This window comes from Ursus americanus, chromosome 36, assembly GCF_024610735.1.
Source record: "Ursus americanus isolate L20-20 chromosome 36, mUrsAme1.1.p, whole genome shotgun sequence".
In the NCBI taxonomy this organism is placed as follows: Eukaryota; Metazoa; Chordata; class Mammalia; order Carnivora; family Ursidae; genus Ursus; species Ursus americanus.
This window is the reverse complement of record NC_142162.1, coordinates 14,858,591-14,879,016: the sequence shown is the minus strand read 5'-3', so window position 1 is coordinate 14,879,016 and position 20,426 is coordinate 14,858,591. Positions and strand designations below refer to the sequence as shown.

Sequence of the window (20,426 nt, the reverse complement as noted above, 5' to 3'; positions counted from 1 at the left end):
CCCTGCCAGTATATTCTATACGTTCTAGTGGCCTCCCAATAAATAATGGATATAAAAGTTCTTTTTAAGCTGCAAGTCCCTGTGTAAATGTGAAGTATGGTCAGATCAAATCAATGAGCAATGTCATCTGAGCTAAAACTTGAAAGGAGTTTGCCAGACTGGAAGGGAAATTTCAAGCTCAGGGACAAAGTATAGTCAGTGTTAAGAGGTACCAACATGCATAGCATTGGTGTGGCTAAGACATGACCAGGGTGATTGACTGAGAGACTGTGGCGTTGTCTTGAGGTGGGAAATGAGGAGAAACTTCTTAATGGGGGGTGGCAGTAGAGATAGGCAACACAGTTAAACTTCTAACATGGAAACTGTAGGCAATATATAATATGTAGGCTAGATTGGGGGGCAGAATGGAAACTAGGGAAGTCTAAAAGCAGGGAGATCAGAGTCTGAAAGCAGGGAGATCAGGGGAGGTTATTTTTCAATCTAAACCGAAGCTTCTAGTGATCCATCTTACTTGACCACCTGTCAACCTCTCTTCTTGCAGTACCAAATAATGCCTGCCACATTTGTGAGAATGTGGTCAAGCCCATGAGATGGAAGGTGCTGATTTTAAATCTGCTGGAGTTGAACAAGTCAGAAATGGAGTGATAAGTACTGCAGACCCTCACGCAAGCTGGGGCAGGTCCCTCTCCTCCCTCCACAGCCCAAAGTTAAATGGAGTAAGGGTTCCTTTGCAAAAATTATTCTTTGGAGAATTAACTCTAATTATATCATTTGGAAGTACACTCTAAATCTGGAAAAAAGGTTGGTATCCTCCCAAGTAAGTCGCTTAAAAAAGAATGGTTAACTCTTTAAATGTCCCTTTTACCTAGTTGGTCTCTTTCCCAACCTTTAAAGAAAACTGGACTCTGGGGTATAAAAGGGAAAAACAAAATGAGCCCAGTAGCTGAGCCCGGAAGCCCAAACTGAAACCGAAGTTGCCCTCCCTATAGAGACTTGAGGGTCAGAGTAAGTCATGCCATGAGCTCCTCCCCAGAATATTTTGATGTTTGTGTGATAATTATGTTAATGTTTAAAAGTTTAACATGGATACTACAGCCTTGAATGAGAAAATTGGCTTACCCAGTTAAAACGAAATACGTAGACCAGGATTGCCAGCCCATGTGGGTCTCAGGCCATGCCTCCTGCCCTTCATTCCTTTTCGGTTTGATATCTGAAAAGGGTATGAAGGCTTCTTGTATTTTTTTTCCCCACAGTACAAGGCAGGTAATTTTATTATGTACATAACTTACGAACAGACTAATTCGTTAAAAGACTGACAGAAGCAATGTTAATGGTTCTGAGAAAGGATTTCCGTTTATGAAGGAAGAGTAGCTGCTACTCCAGGAGAGTGGCCAGCCCTTGTGAGGAGTGGCGGCAAGGGTCTCTAGACACACTGAGTCCACTAACTGTGTGCCTTTTCTTTTTTTCCTCTTCAGCTGGGTGGGGTCATGTCTACATTTGTACCTGCAATCCAGAATACTCAACAATGCCACTGGCTCTGAAAAGGGACTGATGGTTTCAATCCATTTTGATAGAGACCTACATGATGCCAGTGTCATTCGTGGGAAACTGTAGCCAGCTTGGTTGGCTATTTTCTTGGCCGTGGAGTATTGGTTTTTGAAGCTCTTTCTGATGTATAAGCACCTTATCCATAGGTATGTCATTATCGAAGATTCCATTTCAGCCCACTATATTTTTGGATATTTTTTCTTTTTTAAGATTATTTATTTATTTATTTATTTGACAGAGAGAGAGAGAGCACACACGAGCACACGCACAAGCAACGGGAGCAGCAGGCAGAGGGAGAGGGAGAAGCAGGCTCCCTGCTGAGCAGGGAGCCCGACACGGGACTCGATCCCAAGACCCTGGTATCGTGACCTGAACCGAAGGCAGATGCTTAATGACTGAGCCACCCAGGCACCCCTATTTTGGGATACTTTGACCAAAAAAAGTACCTTTAAATTGTATTACATGATTTTGAATATTTGGTATCTTAGGAACTCCAAAAATTTTATTGGACTGATATCCACTTCAGACATCGTATCAAAATGATCAAACTTCCTTAAAACCAGAAAATCAATACTGTTGATTCCATCACATAATGTAACCAAATGAGGTCCTATTCATGACTTCATGTATTTTTAACCCCACTTGAAACGCCTGCTATCCTCTGCCCACTTAGTCATGAGCCTTGGCTCAGAATGACTTTAACTCTTGCTTAGAACTCCTCTCGGTTGACCAAGATTTGCCTTAGGCTCTGAGGGAAATAAGTAGAGGAGTTCCAAAAATATTTTCAAATTTTCACATGAGTGACTCTTCCTCTTTCCCTGTTTTTATACCAGTATGGTTTGTTTAAAAACAAAACAAAACAAAAACAGTTACCCCTCTACACGGACGCTGTCCACAGATATAGAATACATTGGTGTATGCTTCATTTCCTCTCCTATGGTTTCCCAATGACTTCACATAACTATGAGTAACTGAATGCATTGGCCAAGACAATGTCTTACTTCCTTTCTCTAATGGTTAACTGCCCTTGACAGAATTAGTCATTCTCTTATTGGGTTCCCCTGCACTTTGATTTCATTTCTGATACATCTGTCAAATTATAATTACTTATTTACCTCTACTAGACCTTGAGGTCAGAGTTACCATGTTTTTGCCTATTAGGCATCTGCTGAGCAGTCCTGCCCAGGTGCCTGGCATATGGTGAATACTCAGTGTTTGTTAAATTGAGTGCATTTGTCTTGAGAGTTCCTTGATTTTTTTTTTAAGATTTTATTTATTTATTCGACAGAGATAGAGACAGCCAGCGAGAGAGGAAACACAAGCAGGGGGAGTGGGAGAGGAAGAAGCAGGCTCCCAGCAGAGGAGCCAGATGTGGGGCTCGATCCAGTAATGCCGGGATCACGCCCTGAGCCGAAGGCAGACGCTTAACCACTGTGCCACCCGGGCGCCCCCTAGAGTTCCTTGATTTTTATAGTTAGTTACTGGCAGCTTTTCCGGAGACATGGGTGATCAAAACCAACTAGGCATTTATCTGTACTACATAAAGCATTTTATCAATTTCATAGAGAAAGATGTGTAAAACATTTGATGAACGAAAACGTTCATGTAATTGATATTTAAAGAGGTGAGATCGGGGCACTGGGTGTAGTGATACCTCCTGGGAACAATTTCTGAGGTAGGAGTATTGTGAGTTATAGTTCTTGCATTCTCTTACGATCGTAGTAGTTTTTCTTAGATTCCTTCCTTTTGAGCGACAACATAACCTGAATATTAGAATTGTTTTCTTTACCCCACCCTAGTTGCTATAGCTGATGAATCATAGAAACCAGAGAAGGAAAAGACCAGTGAAATCATCTGGTTCATCTCCAAATTAGGGAGTGGAGCCTTGGGATTTGGGGAAGACTAACCTCTCATTTAAAAAGAGAAAAGAAAAAACTGCAACTAGCACTGCTTAGAGCAGCGCACCCATCTGTTCGCCTTGTGCTTCTAACAGCTTCCTGAGCTCTACCCTATTAGAACGCAATCAGGAATTCTTTTCAAGGGCCCCAGGAGACCAGATGCCGAAGTGTTAAGGAGTTGAACTAAAACGGTACTGCCTGAGTAATAAAGTTGGATTATGAATCTTCCAGAGATTGTTTTCACGGAGTCTTAAAGAATTTGAAACTCTGTTTTAGCAAGACCCTACAAATGTAAGAGCTAGCAAAGACTTTACAGATGATCTGGGCCAACGCGTGTAGTCCCTGGATGCAGAAACTAGGATGGAGATACTGAGAGATTACAGATATGCCTGGTTCAGGAGGATAGCTCTCTCCATCCGTTTCTCTCTGTGTCACAATCGCTCAGCCTCTCCCTCGTAGCGCTCTCCTCTGTTGTCTTCCTCTCCTCCTCCTGCTCTTTTGCGTTGTTGTTTGAAGAAATGGCACAGATGATTTACCATTGATGGCTGCTCTTCATGTCCAGCAAGCCTGACCCTCAGGTATCACACGTCATTGGGCCACAGAGGGAGGCAGATGTCACCTCAGCCCCACCCGCAGCCTGTCAACCACACTCCTTGCTTCCCTTCTGCTTGCTTCTGCGTTGTTTCAGCCGGAACCTTGGCTTCATCTCCCGGTCCAGAGTCTGCTCTTGTCCTTTGGACTTTTGAACGAGTCCAGGTGTCCTTTGCCCCTCCCTTGGTACCTAGCTTAGATCTCCCCCACTTCTTGATGTCATCCCATAGCATCCTGACACATTTGTACCCTATCAGTAGTGAGAGCATCTGCATACAGGTGTCCCCAGTGTAAATCCCCTTATCTAGTTACCTGAGTATATCACAGGCTCACGGTATTGGAAATCTAAATTCCTTCGCAGCATTAGAAATATTAAACAGTTTTCCTGTAATTTTTATTTTGATAATATTCTACACAGATTCATTTACTTTATTTTTTTCCGTTTTATTTTTATTTAAATTTTGTTAGTTAACATACAGTGCAATGTTGGTTCCTGGAGTAGAATTCAGTGATCCATCACGTACATACAAGGCCCAGAGCTCATCTCAAGAAGTGTCCTCTTTAATCCCCATCACCTGTCTAGCCGCTCCCCCACCCGCCACCCTCCATCAACCCTGAGTTTGTTCTCTGTCATTAAGAGTCACTTATGGCTTGTTACTCCTCTCTCCTTTTTTTCTTTTCCCCCTTCGCATATGTTCATATTTTTTCTGTCTTATATTCCACATATGAATAAGATCATATGGTATTTGTCTTTCTCTGCCTTATTTCATTAGTGTAATACACTCTAGCTCCATCCACGTTGTTGCAGATGGCAAGATTTCATTCTTTTCGATGACTAAATAATATTCCATTGTATGTATATACCACATCTTCTTTATCCATTCACCAGTCAGTGGACATCTGGGCTCTCTCCATAGTTTTGGCTATTGTGGACATTGATGCTATAAACATCGGGGTGCATGTAACCCTTCAAATCTGTATTTTTGTATCCTTTGGGTAAATACCTACTAGTGCAATTGCTGGGTCATTCAGTAGTTCTATTTTTAACTTTCTGAGTAATCTCCAAACTGTTTTCTGGAGCAGCTGCACCAGTTTGCATTCCCACCATCAGTGTAAGAAGATTCCCCTTTCTCCACATCCTCACCCACACCTGTTTGTTTCTTGTGTTGTTAATTTTAGCCATTCTGATAGGTGTGATGGTATCTCATTGTGGTTTTGATTTGTATTTCCCTTATGATGAGTGATGTTGAGCATCTTTTTATGGGTCTGTTAGCCATCTGGATGTCTTCTTTGGAAAAGTGTCTATTCATGTCTTCTGCCCGTTTCTTAATTGGATTATTTGTTTTTGGGGTGTTGAGTTTGGTAAGTTCTTTATAGATTTTGGATACTAATCCTTTATCAGATATGTCATTTGCAAATATCTTCTTCCATTCCATACGTTGCCTTTAGTTTTGTTGATGATTTCCTTTGCTGTGCAGAAGCTTTTGATCTTGGTGAAGTCTCAGTAGTTCATTTTTACTTTTTTGCTTCCCTTGCCTCCAGCGACATGTCTAATAAGTTGCTAAGGCTGAGGTCAATGACAAGTGTTTTTATAAGAGACAGAAGAGGAGAAGGCACAGAAACAGAGAGGAAGGCCACATGATGATGGGAAAAGATCGGAGTGAAGAAGCCACAAGGAACATTGACAGCCACCAAAAGCTGGAAGGGACAAGGTTTGTTTTAGAGCCTCCAGGGAAGTATGGCCTTGCAGATACGTTGATTTCATACGTTTGGCCTCTAGAATTGAAAAAGAATACACTTCTGTTGTTTTAAGTCATGAGGATTGTGGTAATTTCTTATGGCAGCCTTAGGAAACTAACACAGGGTGTGTGAGCATAAACCGCATTTCTGAAAAATGTTTATTATGTATTTATCCTGGATTTATAGTTTGGGTGGGTATGGAATTCTAGTTGCAAAATAGTGACTTTATATTTCTTTCCTGATACATTTATAATTTGGCATTCCTCTATAAATAGGAGCTTCCCTTATCCCATCTTTTGTGTACTCTTTTAAACTACCAGTTTAGACAATTCAGTGTAATGTAATCAGTTCCCATCATTATTCAATGTGATGTTCAGATTATCCCAAATTTTAATCAGGAGAGGCTCCTTTTTTAAAAAAAAAAAAAAAGATTTTATTTATTTATTTGACAGAGAGACAGCCAGCAAGAGAGGGAACACAAGCAGGGGGAGTGGGAGAGGAAGAAGCAGGCTCCCAGCAGAGGAGCCTGATGTGGGGCTTGATCCCAGGACCCTGGGATCACGCCCTGAGCCAAATGCAGACACTCAACGACTGAGCCACCCAGGCGCCCCAGGAGAGGCTCCTTCTAATTGGCTTTGTGTCTTTTTGATGAGTTGTTTAGCACAGAGCTCACCATGTATTGTCTCTGCCCCATTTCTGGAGCCAGCCCTTTCTCCTAGGAGAACTATTTCATTTACTGGAAAATGGTATTTAGAAACTAGGATCTGAGTGTTGAGTATAATGCCATTCTTATTTCTTACCCTTCATACCCATGTATGACCTTTTAAAATCTCTGGAATTTTTTAGGAACTTCTCCCTGTTTGCTTCCAGTGTTCTGAAATTTCATGGTGATGTGCCAAACTCAGTTTGTTTGTTTGGTTGGTTCTATTTATTGTGGCTTTTTTAGTCTAAAAACTCATGGCCATCAGTTGTAGAAAATTGTCTTCAGTTATTTCTTGATTATTTTCTCCCCTTAGTTTTGCCTATTTTTTCTTTCTAGAACTCCTATTATTTGGATGTTGGATTTTACAAATAGTTCTTTTTCCTTTTCTGGCCAAGTCTTCAAATACAAGACATTATTATGTAATGATTTTATATAACAAGGCTCAAAGGTATAACAGCTATATGGCTAGAGAGAGTCTAAACCATATAATGTAGAGGACTTGGGGCCAGCCTGAGTCTCACCAAAGCAATGGTGGTGTGTGAAAAATATGGTGTGATGGAAAAAGCAGTGATTTAAAAGGCAGAAAAATAAATCTAGCCTTAGGTCTGCCACTTACTGGTTTAAGGGTTGTGGTAGATTGCACAAGTGGTTGCTAACAATTCCTTCCACCCATGTCAATACATGTCACTTCCTTTATGAAGAGGTGGAATCTATTTCCCCTTCTCTTGAATCTAGGTTAAATGACTGGCTTTGACCAGTGGAATACAGAGGAAGTGTTCTGGGCCTGGCACTTCCACTTTCATTCCTGAAAACTATCAACCACCTTGCTGCAGGGGGGACCTTTTGGATTTCCCAGACTCGATTTGGGTCTCCCCAGCCAATGCTAAATAGACCAGAGATGAGCTGACCCAGTGAACTCTGCCCTTTGCAGAATCATGAACAAATGGTGGTTGTTGTTTTATGCCTCTAAGATTTGGAGGTAGTTTATTTCCTTATAATAGTAACTGAAACAAATTAGTATCCGGATGTGGAATATTGCCGTAACAAAAACCTAAAATATGTGACATTGACCCTACCGCCAGGCAGTAACCAGAGAGTAAACGGTTAGTGGAGGTTGAAAGGGTGGTGAGGAAATTGCAGTAGGAGGTTGGAGAAATGGCAGCCTAGGTTATGTATTGGCAGAATATTTAACATTACCATTGCCGGTGGTAACATGAATGATAGAAAATATGCCCAGTGAACTCTGAATCTAGCCAAGGAAATTTCTAGGCAGAATCCTGAAAATGCCAATGGTCGTCTTTTAGCTGCTTATGATAAAGTATAATAGGAGAAAAATGCACTAAAGAAAGATGTTTGGTTTTCAAGCAGAATTGTTAGCCAGTAAAAGATTTACAAAGTGAGAAATGGCCTCAGGATAAAGATCAAATCACGTGTGGCTACAAAACCTTTTTTTATTTTTAAGATTCCACAGAGGCGCGCCAGGGTGGCTTGGTCCGTTAGGAGTCAGACCCTTGATTTCGGCTGGAATAGTGATCTTATGGGTCCTGAGACCCAGCCCAGCATGTTGGTCTCCATGCTCAGTGGGAAGTCTGCTAGAGATTCTCTCTTTCCCTTTCCCTCTGCCCCTCTCCCCCACTTGTGAACTCTCTCTCTCTCTCCATAAAATCAATAAATAAATCTTAAAAAAAAAAAAAAAAGGATCCCAGGGAGATTTAATGTGGTACTTTGAAGACCATCTCAGGTCTTCTAGGAATCTTAAGTGCATTGTTCTAGCCTGACAAGCACAAAGTAGAGAGGTCTGTTTTTAGAAAGAATAATACATGTGAATTTTGGAGCATGGAGTTAAACCTCATTAAGATTTACAGAAAACCCATAATGTTTTTGAGAAAATTGTATCGGTTATAAATCTTTGGAGTATAGAATGAACCTCAATAAGATTTATAGACAATCCACATAGTTTTAAAGATAATTGTATTTTTTTTTTAATTGTGTTAATGAAAGAATTGCCAGCTTTTTTGGACACAGAAACAGGACAAAATGAAAAGTTTCTGGACCTTTGGGTTTCTAGTGGCATGAGGCAGATTGAGAGAGCTACTCAGCTACAAATATGGGCCATTCTTAAGGAAAAGGCGAAATTTCAGACTATGTAGTGAGGAGGCTAGAGGGCGAAGCCCAAAACTGACCAGACAATAGACTGAAGCAAAGATCAGCAAACTACAGCCCATAATGCCAATCCAGCCTGTTGCTGTTTTTGTGTGGCCTACAAGCTAAGAGTCCTGGTAGCTACAACTTTTCTTCTTGGAAAGCCACACGATCACCACCCTAGTATAGAGATGAAGAGCTCGCGGATGGGAGACCAAGGGACAGAGAGACCTAGCCTGCCCTCAGACCTTCTAGCAGCCCAGCAGAGGCACTACACAAATGGGTTAAGTCACATTTGATCCTCCAACCCCATTTGAGCTGCCCCACCCAACATCATGTGGAACAGTCAGGCTGTCCCCACTGAATCCTGTCCAGATTGCAAAATCATGAGCAAATAAACGGTTATGTATGTCTTAACCACTAAGTTTTGGTAGTAACTTGTTACATTGCAACAAGTAACTTGAGTGCATTATTTAATCTCTGGACTGGGCAGAAGACTTTATGTGGGTTCCAGCTTCTTCACCTATAAAAATTAAGGAGTAGACAAGTTAGTCTGAAAACCTCTCTCTGCTCTGACATTCTATTACTCTGTGAATAATTCTATTATTCTATAATTTTTGTGAGTGCCTATTATTGCTAGCTAGTTACTATTAGCAGTGTACAGATATGGCAGACAAAGTGTGACTAAAATAGAGGCTTTAGAGGACAGTATGCACAGTAGTAGAAATAATCTGAGATCCATTGTAGTAAACATTCTCCCCAGCTATGGGGGGGGGGGGGAAGAAAGGAAAAAGAGAATCTTTGCACAAAGAGATTAAAAAGTTCTTTTATACTGGCAGAATTAGCCCCACATTCCTCAGATAGCAAACCATGACTTCTAATAGCTTCATTTTTATAACATCAGTGTAAAATCCTGGAAGGAACTTGAAGCAAACTAGCTATTGCACATATCTGTATGTCTGAATTTGCTAGAGTCCCAAGATAAACAAAAAATGTTCTTTTGGAGACTTGGTGGCTTTTATGTATTCCATATGATTTGAATTAAATCTTACCTTCTGTAGAGGACCCACCACACACAAGTAGGAGTAAGGGGCTGTGCATCCTGCCCTTAAGGGAACAGAAGGGAGGCAGAAGCCTGTCTACCATTATAGTCGGCCTGTGTTCCCCATCTGTTCCAAAATGTTCAGACGAGTAGGCAGACAAGCATGATTTCTGCCTGTAAGGCTTTCAGCCTAAATTGAGCTATAAATGCAAACCAGGGGGCTCCTGGCTGGCTCAGTCAGTGGAGCCAGCACCCCTTGATCTCAGGGTTGTGAGTTTGAGCCCATGTTGGGTGTAGACATTACTTAAAAATAAAATCTTTCTAAAAAAATGTAAATCAGAAATTGTATCGAAAGAGTTGGTTAATTTTCTATGTGTCCTTCTGATAAGGGCCCATTGTGTATCATTACAAGTGAAGTTACTGGGTATGAGCTCAGGGCTGAGTGTCCAAAGACCCCTTTTCGTGGCTAGCTGGCTAGGTGACCATGAGCATGGCTACCGATGTCTTTTGGCTTTCCTTTAATTTTATGGTTCCCTGGAGTGAAATGATGCTTAACTAGGGAGTGAAACAGACCTCCAGATGAGTGTAAGGTTAAAACACGTAAGCATCGGGAGTAGGAGAAGAGCTCCCTGAAGTGTGTGAAAGGAAGGAATTCAAGGTGCAGAGAGGCCTTCAGGATTCTTAGCCAAACATTCCTGCTGGTTTGAAGTTTGAGTACAGTATTTGAGCAGTCACACACAAGAACATGTTAGCTTACGTGTTGCCACCGTAGTTCGTAGAAATAAGGAGAGAAAAGCGAGAAACTGAGCAAAACCGGGTGAAGGGAGCTGGCAAAGAAGCTGCGAAAGAACGGCAGTTAGGAAAGAAGGAAGGGAGGTAACTTCTTTGTCAGAACTCGAGGCTCCCACGCCACCGGCCCCACCCAGCCCGGCCGGCCTGCCACGAGGACGCGCAGCGCTGCCAGGCACCCAGGGTGCTGAGCCCGGTTGCGGGAGGCGTGGAGAGAAGCTGAGAGGACCGCGCTCCGGAAAAACGGGCTCCTCCCGGGGTGGGAGGGGGTTGGGATCTTGGAGCCTGGCTTTGGCCTCCCACCGGTTCCTCTCCTCCCAGCCCTGGCTCCGGGCCTGGCTGCGCGCCTCGGGGCCAGGGCGAGCTAGTCTTTGCAGGACAGGACCCGGCGGATCTCCCGCCCCACTCTGCTCCCGGGAACTGCTGGTCAGAGGTTAAGCTAATATGTTTGCAGACGGTAACTGGGAGCTGGAGCTGGAGCTGGAGCTGGATGCCAACAGCTCCTGCTCAGGAGAATCTCGATTTATGTTTCTTGGAACAATTCTTTCTTCCATTGCATTGATGCCTTTAAAAAAGTGACTTAACCAAGCTCCGCGTCTACTGGAGTCTTGCTAATTTATTAACCTAAGCCAGGGCTGAGAACCCGACTTGGCGCTAAAAAAGTAAAAGGAGGAAGAATGGGAGAAACGAGGCCGCTAATGGGCCTCAAGGAAGCCTGGGCAGTGCTTTAATGGAGGGCAGGGCCGTGGGCGCGGGGGCCGCTCCCGCATGGCGCGGCTCGGGAACGTTCCAGGGCGAGGCCGCCCCAGTAGGCGGGCGGGCCGGGGAGGGTGAGTCACCCTGACTCGGGGTGGGAGCGGGCATGGGGGGGCGGGGCGGGGCGGGCCTCCCTTGCACAGTGAGGATGTGGCGGCTATAAAAGCCCCACCCAGGGCAGCCAGCTCTGCTCTACAACTGGGGACGCTCGCAGCTCTCGGCGCCGGGCCCAGGTAAGCGGGGTGCGCCCCGCCCTCCCGCTATGGCCCCGGGGCCGCCGCGCTAGCGGGGCGGGGAGCAGCGGGAAAAGAGGAAGACGGCCTTGCAGAGAGCCTTGGGTCACAGGAACCCGGGAGGCCGTCCAGGGAAGGGGGCTGGTGGGACGGCCCGCACAAGGGGTTCTGGGGGGGCGGCGCAGTAGCAAGGTGGTCTGGGTAGGAGTGAGGGGGACTGGTTGCGCCCCGGCGTTGGGCTTGCAAGGCAGAGGGAGGGGGTCAGGCATCCCCCCGAAGTGCTCCCAGGAAGCTCGGAGAGGGGCGCCGGGGAGAACGGAGGGAGGCCCCACATTCCAGACGCGCCGGGCGCCGTGGTGGGCAGGGCGTGGCTGCCCTGGTAGCCTTGGGTCCCAGGCGGAGCAGTCTTGGGGACATTTCCCTCCACGTTTAACAAAAGCTTAACGGCCATCTAGAAAGTAACCTCTCTCAGTTTTAAATTACTTTTTTTGAAAAAAAAAAAAAAAGCCCACGCATTTGTGGAACTTGTATCGACCAGCTGGAGGGAAGCAGTGGGGGGAGGATGAGAGGTGGGAGTTTGTAGTCGCAACCTCTTTCCCCAATAATACAAAACAAAAAAGGGGGAAAAATAAACAAACCTCAGCTCATTGTCCTTTGTCTAGGTTATCTTGTAGGAGAACAACCTCTGATTTCAGAGTTACCTGGAGAGTTTCCCACTTGGTTGACCATTTTTGCGTCAGGAAGGAAGTGTCCCCCAAGGTTGGGGGAGGGGAGGAAGAGGGTTGTCTTTGACTGTTACTCCTGGTGATGCGGCAGTGAGTCAGGGACAAGGGTACAGAAAAGGGCGTGGTGCCCCCCCCCCCCCGCGCCCCTCCCCGCCGGCTGCTCCTTGCAGCTGTGTGGCGGGTCTCAGCCTCTCGTGCAGAGGGCTGGATTCCATCAACTGGCTGTTGAGAAGGTAGGAGGAGAACATCAATTTCCTTACCTGCGAAAGTGGCTTAAGGATGCCCATTCTTACCTCCACCTACGCAGTTGTTGTGGAAGACTTCAAAAAACATGTTCATTCAAAAATAAATATGTAAAGCACACTGAAAACACTAGGTGCCGTACCAATGTAGATGGTCGCTTTTATGTTAAGATTTGCCCTTTTGAAGCTGTGAGTATTCTGAATCTGTAAAAGAGCAGTGGCCTCCTGGGTGCACACTGGGTCTTCACCTAGAACCTTAAGATTCTAGAGTCCAGGGGCCTGGGCCCTGAGCTCAGGCTGACTCTACTGATGGATTCTGTCCAGAAATATGTGCTACTGTGCTGGTCTGGAGCTTGGTGGTTTGGAATGCAGAATATACTTTCTCACTGAAACAGTGTTATAAAGGTGTTTAGGTTCCTAGGTTAGCCAAGAAACCCCTACTTAACATGCACTGTATCTAAGTACTATATTGGTAATACATGCTTAATTTGGGGGTGGGGTAAAGGTGGGGAGAAAAGGTGGGAGGATAAGGGATGAGGGTATGTGGGTAGGAAGAATAAATCACTGAAATTCTATTCTGGAACTTTCCTTGGTGGCCCTGATTATTTTAATTGGAAAATTGTATCTTTGCCCCTCCCTCCCACTTTGTTTTTTCCACCTTCCTCATGTGTCCTCAGCATCCCTCTTCCCTGACATATTATAAAAGCCATTAGGCTTATCCATTTCTGCTGCCATCCCTCCTCCTCCCCATTTCAGTGTACTCACAGCCAGCTAAAGACTAGCAAATTGAATCAATATTCATTAAGTTAGGAATGGTTGGTGGTCCTGAAATCCTCAGCAACATAAAAGAGTTGTATTATTTAAAAACCAAGAAAGCCTTGTTAACCTGAACAGATCTGTGCTTTATGAAGTTAGAGGCCATGGAATTAAGGAGCCACCTAATTATAACATTCAGGCATTGTGAAGGAGTATTTCAGATGAGACTAGATTCAGAGCGGCAAACTCCGGAGAGGAGTCCACTGGCCAGTGGTGGTAAGACATTCCTGTTGAGTACTTCTCTCCCCTTCTTCCAAGTCCATCGATTATCTAAGAACTTCAAGGGTTTTTCTGAAAGTATCGCATCTGTAGTGCAAGGGTGTGACCATCAATGTGCATTTCTTTAGTTAACTAAAGATTGGAGTTAACTATGATTTGGAGACCTCCTGGATTTTGTAATTTCTCGCAGTGCCAAATGGACTGCCCGTGGCAAATGACCAGGAAATACTGCTTACTCACTGGCTTTGATTTGGTGCTTGTTCTTGGATTGCGTCTCAGAATTTAACATCTTGTGTCTTTGAGCTATTAAGGTACTGTATTGACTGACATTAGGCTGGCTGTCATGGCCATTAGTTTCCTGACTAATTTCTGAGTTAAGTAGTTTTCCTGGCAAGGTAGGTATCCTTCTATAATTGCTATTGATTTTGGGGACTGTAGGCTTTTCCTACACCGTTGGGCCTAGGCTCTTGCACTGACACACTCATGAGCCTTGTGCAGGGCTGTAGGCCTGCCGAGGCATTTTTTGTTAATGGAGAGCAGTCGTGTCACAAGGAGTCTCAGTCTCTACTGGGCTGCTTTGACCATCTATTCATTCCACAATATTTATTAAGCATCTGTCGTGTTCTGTGTACTGACAGATAGAGGTACTGGGTATGCAAGAGTGAACAGTCTGAAAAAAAGAAACAGAACAAAAACCTGCTCTTTAGACTTCAAGTCTGGTGGGGAGAGAAAAAAATAGACCAAGTAAGTGAGTTGTATAGGCAGTAATTGAATTTTGAACTTTACATTATCCCAAATTAATATTTTCGTTCCCCAACTTGGCAGGGGCTCCTTTCCCCTTTAATCTAGCTGTTCCACAGACCTGAGTGTCATATTGAGCCTGCCTTGTGGTAGTGTTTTTTAAAATAATTATGACTTAACCTGCCTTCCGGATTTTATTGTGTGGATTAAATAGAAATGGAATGCTCCTGGTTTTTTTTGCTCATGGGAATCCACCTCCCTCATTTTCCCTGGTGCCACACCCCATTCTAGTTAGAGGCCACATCAGGAAATTCCAGTTCTTTTAAAAAATTCTTTCCACCCCTTCACTGGTATGCTTTTCCTTCTGTTGCCAGAGGCAGTCTACTTTGCTGGGAAGCAGGTCAGCAGTAGGGGTCAGGAGATGCCTAGGCTTGTTGTGGGTGGTTCCAAACTGAGATTACCTCTGAATCTCCCTTCTGGGGTACACCCTGAAGCTTGAAGACATCTGCCCTCAGTCTTGTCAGAGAGAAGTCAGTATATCCAAGTAGTCTGAGTTCTAATCCCTCGTTCGGTGTGGAAAATTCTGAATCAGGGGAGTGGCTGTGAGCTGGAGTCCTTGCTCTTTGTCTCCCTGCCACACCCAGTGTACACACTCACAGCTCAGAGGAAATGGGAGTCCCAAGGCTACTTGCAAGTTCTTCCTCCTTTCTGCTCCTTCCTTGCACTCCAGGTGCCTTAGGAGATGTAGGTTACATTTGCACATTGTCCAGGGACTTAGCTAGGACCCGGGAGGCCCTGGCCGTACAGAGGTGGGGTGCTGGGATGGGAAGGGGCTGTCTATCATGATGAGGAAGAGGCTGCCCCTGAAGTGACCTGCCAGGCTTTGTGAAGATTTGCAAGGAAGCTGGCCGCTTGAGCGTCCAGCTCAGAATGTATGGAACTGGAACTGCATTTAGGATGTTCAGTCTGAGGGAGAGAAAGAAAATGGAGCAAGAGTGCATTGAAAAAGAAGCCGTAAGGATATGGAAAGGCCCCGTGTGTGTAAAGCGTCCATAAATAACGATTGAGCGCCTACTCTTTTGGTAGGCACTGCGCTCAGACGTATAAGGAAACAGAAGTGAATGCGACAGAAACCCTGTGGGCACATAAAATGGAAGACCACCTTTAGATACTCATTTTTGATATTTCACAGACAGACTGAGACAGGAGCACAAAGCAGGGAGAGGTGTGGGAGAAAAAGAACAGTATTTTTTGTATCCTGAAGTCTCACGAGGCTGTCAGATCAAGATTGTGTGTTCCCAGACAACCTGGGCCTAGAGGTGGTAGGACTCTGCCGAGTGTATTTAGAGAGGAATCACCAGCCTGGTGTCACTGCAGTGTGTGTGTGCGTACCCGTGCAGGGGGCTGTGTAGGAGATATTGATGGAGAGGTAGGTCAAGTCCATGAAGTGCGGAAGATCTTGAAGGCTGAGTTTAGGCTTTTTCTGTGGGCACTGGGTGCCCATTAGAAACACGGTAAGCAGTTGTCATTGCTCTGTAGCTGTGAAGGCTTTGATTTCCCAGCCCTGAAGGTGTTCCATGCCAACTGACTTCATTCTTCCTGCCAGTCTCTTTCCACCCACTCCAAACCCATGACCGGGGACGGAGGGAGAACCTCTGGGAACAAGAGGCTGCCACGTAGGTCTGTGGGTAGCAAACAGATACTGATTCAGATCAGGTAGCAAAACGGACACGCCGAAGCAAGTGCTCTTGTGTCTGGCCTGCTCAGTTCGATCACGGCCACTGGGCACAATGCCAGGATTTCTGCAAGATGACTTGGCCCTGTGACTCAGGCATTGATCAAGACCATAAAACCAAGGAGAGAAGGATGTGTTTTCAGGAATGTTCTGTTCACTGAAAAATGCTTTGGGGGGTGAGGAGTAGATGTAGCACAATATGAATTCCATTCCCAACCCCACTCATGCAATTTTTCCTCCCCTTTTGGTTTAAGATTCCAGTCTGGTCCTGGAGACCTGAGCTCTGCGCAGAGAAGGTTTTGGTGGGGAAACCCAGCCCTCCGCCCTGCCACCCACACACAGTTTCACTTTAAAAACCCTCGTTTGTATCATCCAGTTCCCCATTGATTCATCATGGTTGCTAGGGCTGTGTTTTGTGGTAACACATCAACACCATGTTGAAACTGTAAGGTGGGTGTGTCCACGAAACTGCTGGGTTGTCCTCAGATTTCAGATTTGGCTGTGCAGACCAGCCCTGTCGCAACATGTTCCTGTTTGTTTGTTTATGTGAATTAATATTTGGGTTTTCTGGAGCTGGTTCTTAATTCATTTCAGTAAAACTTGTTTTTGCTCTTTGCAGAGTACTGACTTTTGGGTTTGCTTTGTCTGTTTCCACTCTTTTTGCAAATTTTGTTTTACTTTCCTTTTTCGGGGAGAAGTTAAATCTCTTTTACTTGTACTATTTTTATTACCGCATGTTTGAAGTGAAACAGTAAAAGACAAAAAAAATAGGTAGGGTTTAAAAAAAAGGACAAACCCTTAAGTATCTTTAAGACAGTCCTTATGTTCAACGTAAATGATTGTTTTCCAACAGCTGCACAGATTTCATAAATGTCTAGCTTTGCACTCCAAGGGCTTTTCCAGTCATGCAGCTAACAGTCTTCATTCGTTAATATTTTCAAGGCCAGAGGAGAAAACTGTTCCCTTCATGACTGGGGGTGGGGGGGGGTGCACTACAAGGAATGAGTGAGGCTGTTCTCACCCTAGTGGTGAATTGTTTCAAACCAGTTTGAAGTGGGTGTGGCTCTTTCACTAAGTCTCACTGTATCTCTCTAGTTCTTTTTCTTTTTTAAGATTTATTTGTTTTTCGAGAGGCGGGGGGAGAAGCAGTCTTCCCGCTGAGCTGGGAGCCAGATGTGGGGCTCAATCCCAAGACCCCGAGATCATGACCTGAGTGGAAGGCAGACGCTTAACCGACTGAACCACTCAGGTGTCCTTGTAGTTATTTTCTTAGAGAAAAAAACCTACCCCGTAAAGAGCTGTTTTAATGGTCTTGTCAGCCAGCCCTTCCCTGGGAATGGAAGGTACTGGTGTGTGCACACACTACTCATCAACAGATTGAATTTGCTGACTTTTTCCCCTTCTTTTTTACAAGCTGAAACCAGTTGGAGATCTGGGTGAGGTCGAAGTGCTGGAAAGAGTGATGCAGACTGCCGTTTTCATGTTCTGTGAGAAGTCTGCCAGGAAGGAGTGGTTGTTCGGCTTTTAACACACTTGCGAATTTTACACTGTGATGAGGCGTCCGTGGGGGTGGAATTGTCACATGGCTCACAGACTTCATTTTATTCTCAAGCACTAGGTAAACTAAGGCAGGGTGCCTGCTTTCAGTGAGAAATTCAGCCTCCAGAGCAAATGTGGTGAACAGATAGGATGAGTATTGGAGAGCAAATCACTTTGGCTTTCTGGCTCTCCCCTATTTCCACAGCCATACTTAAATTTGCACCATTCAGAAAACAATATTTTAGGCCCCCCGCAGGGCACTACAGTAGACAAGGCTTGTTTTAAACTTGTCTTCTTCGTTCTCCCACCACCCAGGGACAGACATTCTCCTCCATTCCTTCTCCCCAGCCTTTCCCCCATGTTTGCCTGGCTGGAACCTTCCAGGGTAATTGCCCTTCTCAAACCCGCCGGTACCTCACCGTTAATCTCTTAGTTGATCTCACTCATATTACTTTTATCTTTCTGTCTGAGTCTTCATCTTTTGGAATGGAGAACCATTGTGGTAAAGCTGCCAGGGTGAAGACCCAAGAGTGAGATGACCCAGATTCTGGCGCTGCCATGATTCTCATCAGCTGAGTCATCTGGGCTGAGGCCTCAGGTGTCTCACAGGGGCAAGCCGGGAAGAGAGCTGGCGAGCTGGGGGGGGGGGGGGGCGGCGGCGGTATGTGGAGTCTGCATTTCACCGTTTTGTGTGAAAGCCACGAGTGTGTGCTTGTCAGGGGTTTGTTGAGTGATTATGTGAAGGTTACCAGTGCCTGTAACCTACCATAGCCCTACTGAGACTTTCTTTTCCTGCTTTCAAGGGTTATGAGTGGCAAAGCCGACTGTTGGTTCCAGAACCTAATCAGTCCTCCACACGGAAGTAGTGAAGAAACAAGGGCCGTATTTTATTTGTAAGGTGAAAATGTGTTTGCCATTAAGCGTGCATGAAATAGGAAATATTTACTGGATACAACACAACACGCACAGAGTTATAGCAAGCTTTATGGAGATTCTTTCGTGGTTATTGTGACATTTTTGCTTTTTCTGCAGAATGGTTATAAATAATACAAATATAGATGTTAATTATGCCAAGTGCCGACTTATTTCTAAAAGTTTATTTAGCCCCTGGAGTGTGCAAAGGCCCTCTTAAATTTGTGGGGCCAGGACACTGTGAGGAAGGCGAGGTAAAATACACTCCCTGCTGCTTTGAGTTGGACTGAGGCATTTGCCATCTGAACACCTGGTACATGCGGGAACTCAGTACATTGTGCTCAGCAAAGAAGTCTGGTGGCATCACTTTTGACATTGGAAGGTGGGAGAGAGCATGTGGCATGGCGGCTACAGCCACCCCATGAGCTGAGACCAGAGTAGCGGTGACTTCAGGAATGGGCACAGCCTCCATAACCAAGGAGAGGTGAGGGTAAGGAGATGGGGGAGGAAGCAGGGATCAGGGCCCTGTGGATGAAAGGAGTACAGCGTTTGGGGAGAAGCAAGTAACCTTGGGGCTCAAGTCCAGTTTTGCCGGCGGAGTAGACAGAGGACGCTGAGGCTGGGTTTCTGCGACCATCTTTGACGGCTGGCCTGAGCTGGAATTAGAGAAGGCTATCGAAGGATGAGTTTTGAATTATTTCGACGAGATGATGTGTAGGAACTTAATTAATAGTAGCATGTAGGATTGATGTGATGAAAGAACAGCACGACTGTGGACGATAAAATGGAAAGGAAGATTGTGGGGCCTTTAAAATCGCTGTTTTCCATCTCTCCTCCGTGTGTTGTGGCTGTGGGAGAAGAATTAACGGGAGTGGAGAGCGTGTATCCGATTGTCTTTGCCTTGTGCAGTAACGAGGGTCCCGTGTGAGACAGGCTTAGGCAGCTTTGCGCAAAGCCAGCGCTTAGGGCTGAAAAGGCAGCTTGAAAGAACCGTACGGTAAAAACTTGCTGTGCCTTTGTGGTCGAGGCTCCCTGAACATCATTACCCACGTGAGACACCTGATTTAAGAACTAGGTGGACTTTCAATCCACATTTCTTTGTGAGCAGAAACAACTCTGTTTGCAAGTCTGACTTAACTGATCCTCTTTGGGGTTTTGCTTTTGTTTTGGCATTTTTATTTCTGCGATGTTTACAGTGGGGACTTGAATTCTGTAAGGCCGATGACGACAGTTTACCCCTCGCTGCAGACCTACTGCAGTTCTGATGAAGCTCAGGGGTTATGGTCAAGGTCAGGATTCTGTATTTAGTGTCCTAGGGAATTCGTTTCGGCTCTGGTGGCTCTCAGCCTGATGGATACTGACGAGACCCTCCAGCATGTTTCTTGGCCCAAGTAGAAGTCGGAGATTTCTTGCTCTGTCAAGGCAGACTCAAACTTGTCTGTCCTGGCAAGGAATCGCAAACTTAATTTTCGCATGACCTGGCTCCTGCAAAAGTTTTTGGACTAGGATTAGACCATGGCACCTTGGGATCCTCTAGGCCAGAGCTCCCCAACAGAAATAGAGCGTGAGCTGCATATGCAGCTGTAAATTTTCTAGTAGCCACATTAAAAAAAGGGAAAAGAAACAGGTGAAATTAAATTTAAATAGTTTATTTTGTTTAACCCAATAAACCCAACGTATCATAAATACAATATATAGTCAATATAAAAAATGGAGAGATTTTATATTCTTTTTCTCATGCTGAATCTTCAGAATCCAGTGTGTAGTTTATACTTACAGCACATCTCAGTTTGGACAGGACACTTTCCCAGGGCTCGATAGCCACGGTGGCTGGTAGCTGCTGTATTGGACAGTCCAGTTACCGAGATGCATGGCCCCTCACACCAGAGTGGTATGTTTGCTACAACCGATGAACCGATATCACACATCACTATCATTCAAAGCCCATAGTTCACATTAGGGTTCACTCTTAGTGCTGTACCTTCTATGGGTTTTGACAAATGTATAATGGCATGTATCCTCCATTATAGTATCATGCAGAGTAGTTTCATGGCC

General features: G+C 44.9%; 2 protein-coding genes across 9 annotated transcripts in view; both read left to right on the top strand.

The window, feature by feature from the left end:
- ICE2 (interactor of little elongation complex ELL subunit 2) overlaps positions 1-8,177 on the top strand; it is an 83,033-nt gene extending 74,856 nt beyond the window's left edge. For 6 of the 8 annotated variants that reach the window (XM_087859216.1, XM_087859215.1, XM_045770533.2 and 3 more), the window contains one exon: positions 542-8,177. The gene's annotated coding sequence lies outside the window, so the exon portion shown is untranslated. The remainder of the gene's footprint in view (positions 1-541) is intronic. The other 2 variants (XM_087859214.1, XM_087859213.1) reach the window with 2 other exon arrangements.
- Positions 8,178-11,336: 3,159 nt separating this feature from the next.
- Positions 11,337-20,426, top strand: part of ANXA2 (annexin A2) — a 42,768-nt gene continuing 33,678 nt past the window's right edge. Inside the window, exon 1 of the mRNA XM_045774817.2 lies at positions 11,337-11,442. The gene's annotated coding sequence lies outside the window, so the exon portion shown is untranslated. The remainder of the gene's footprint in view (positions 11,443-20,426) is intronic.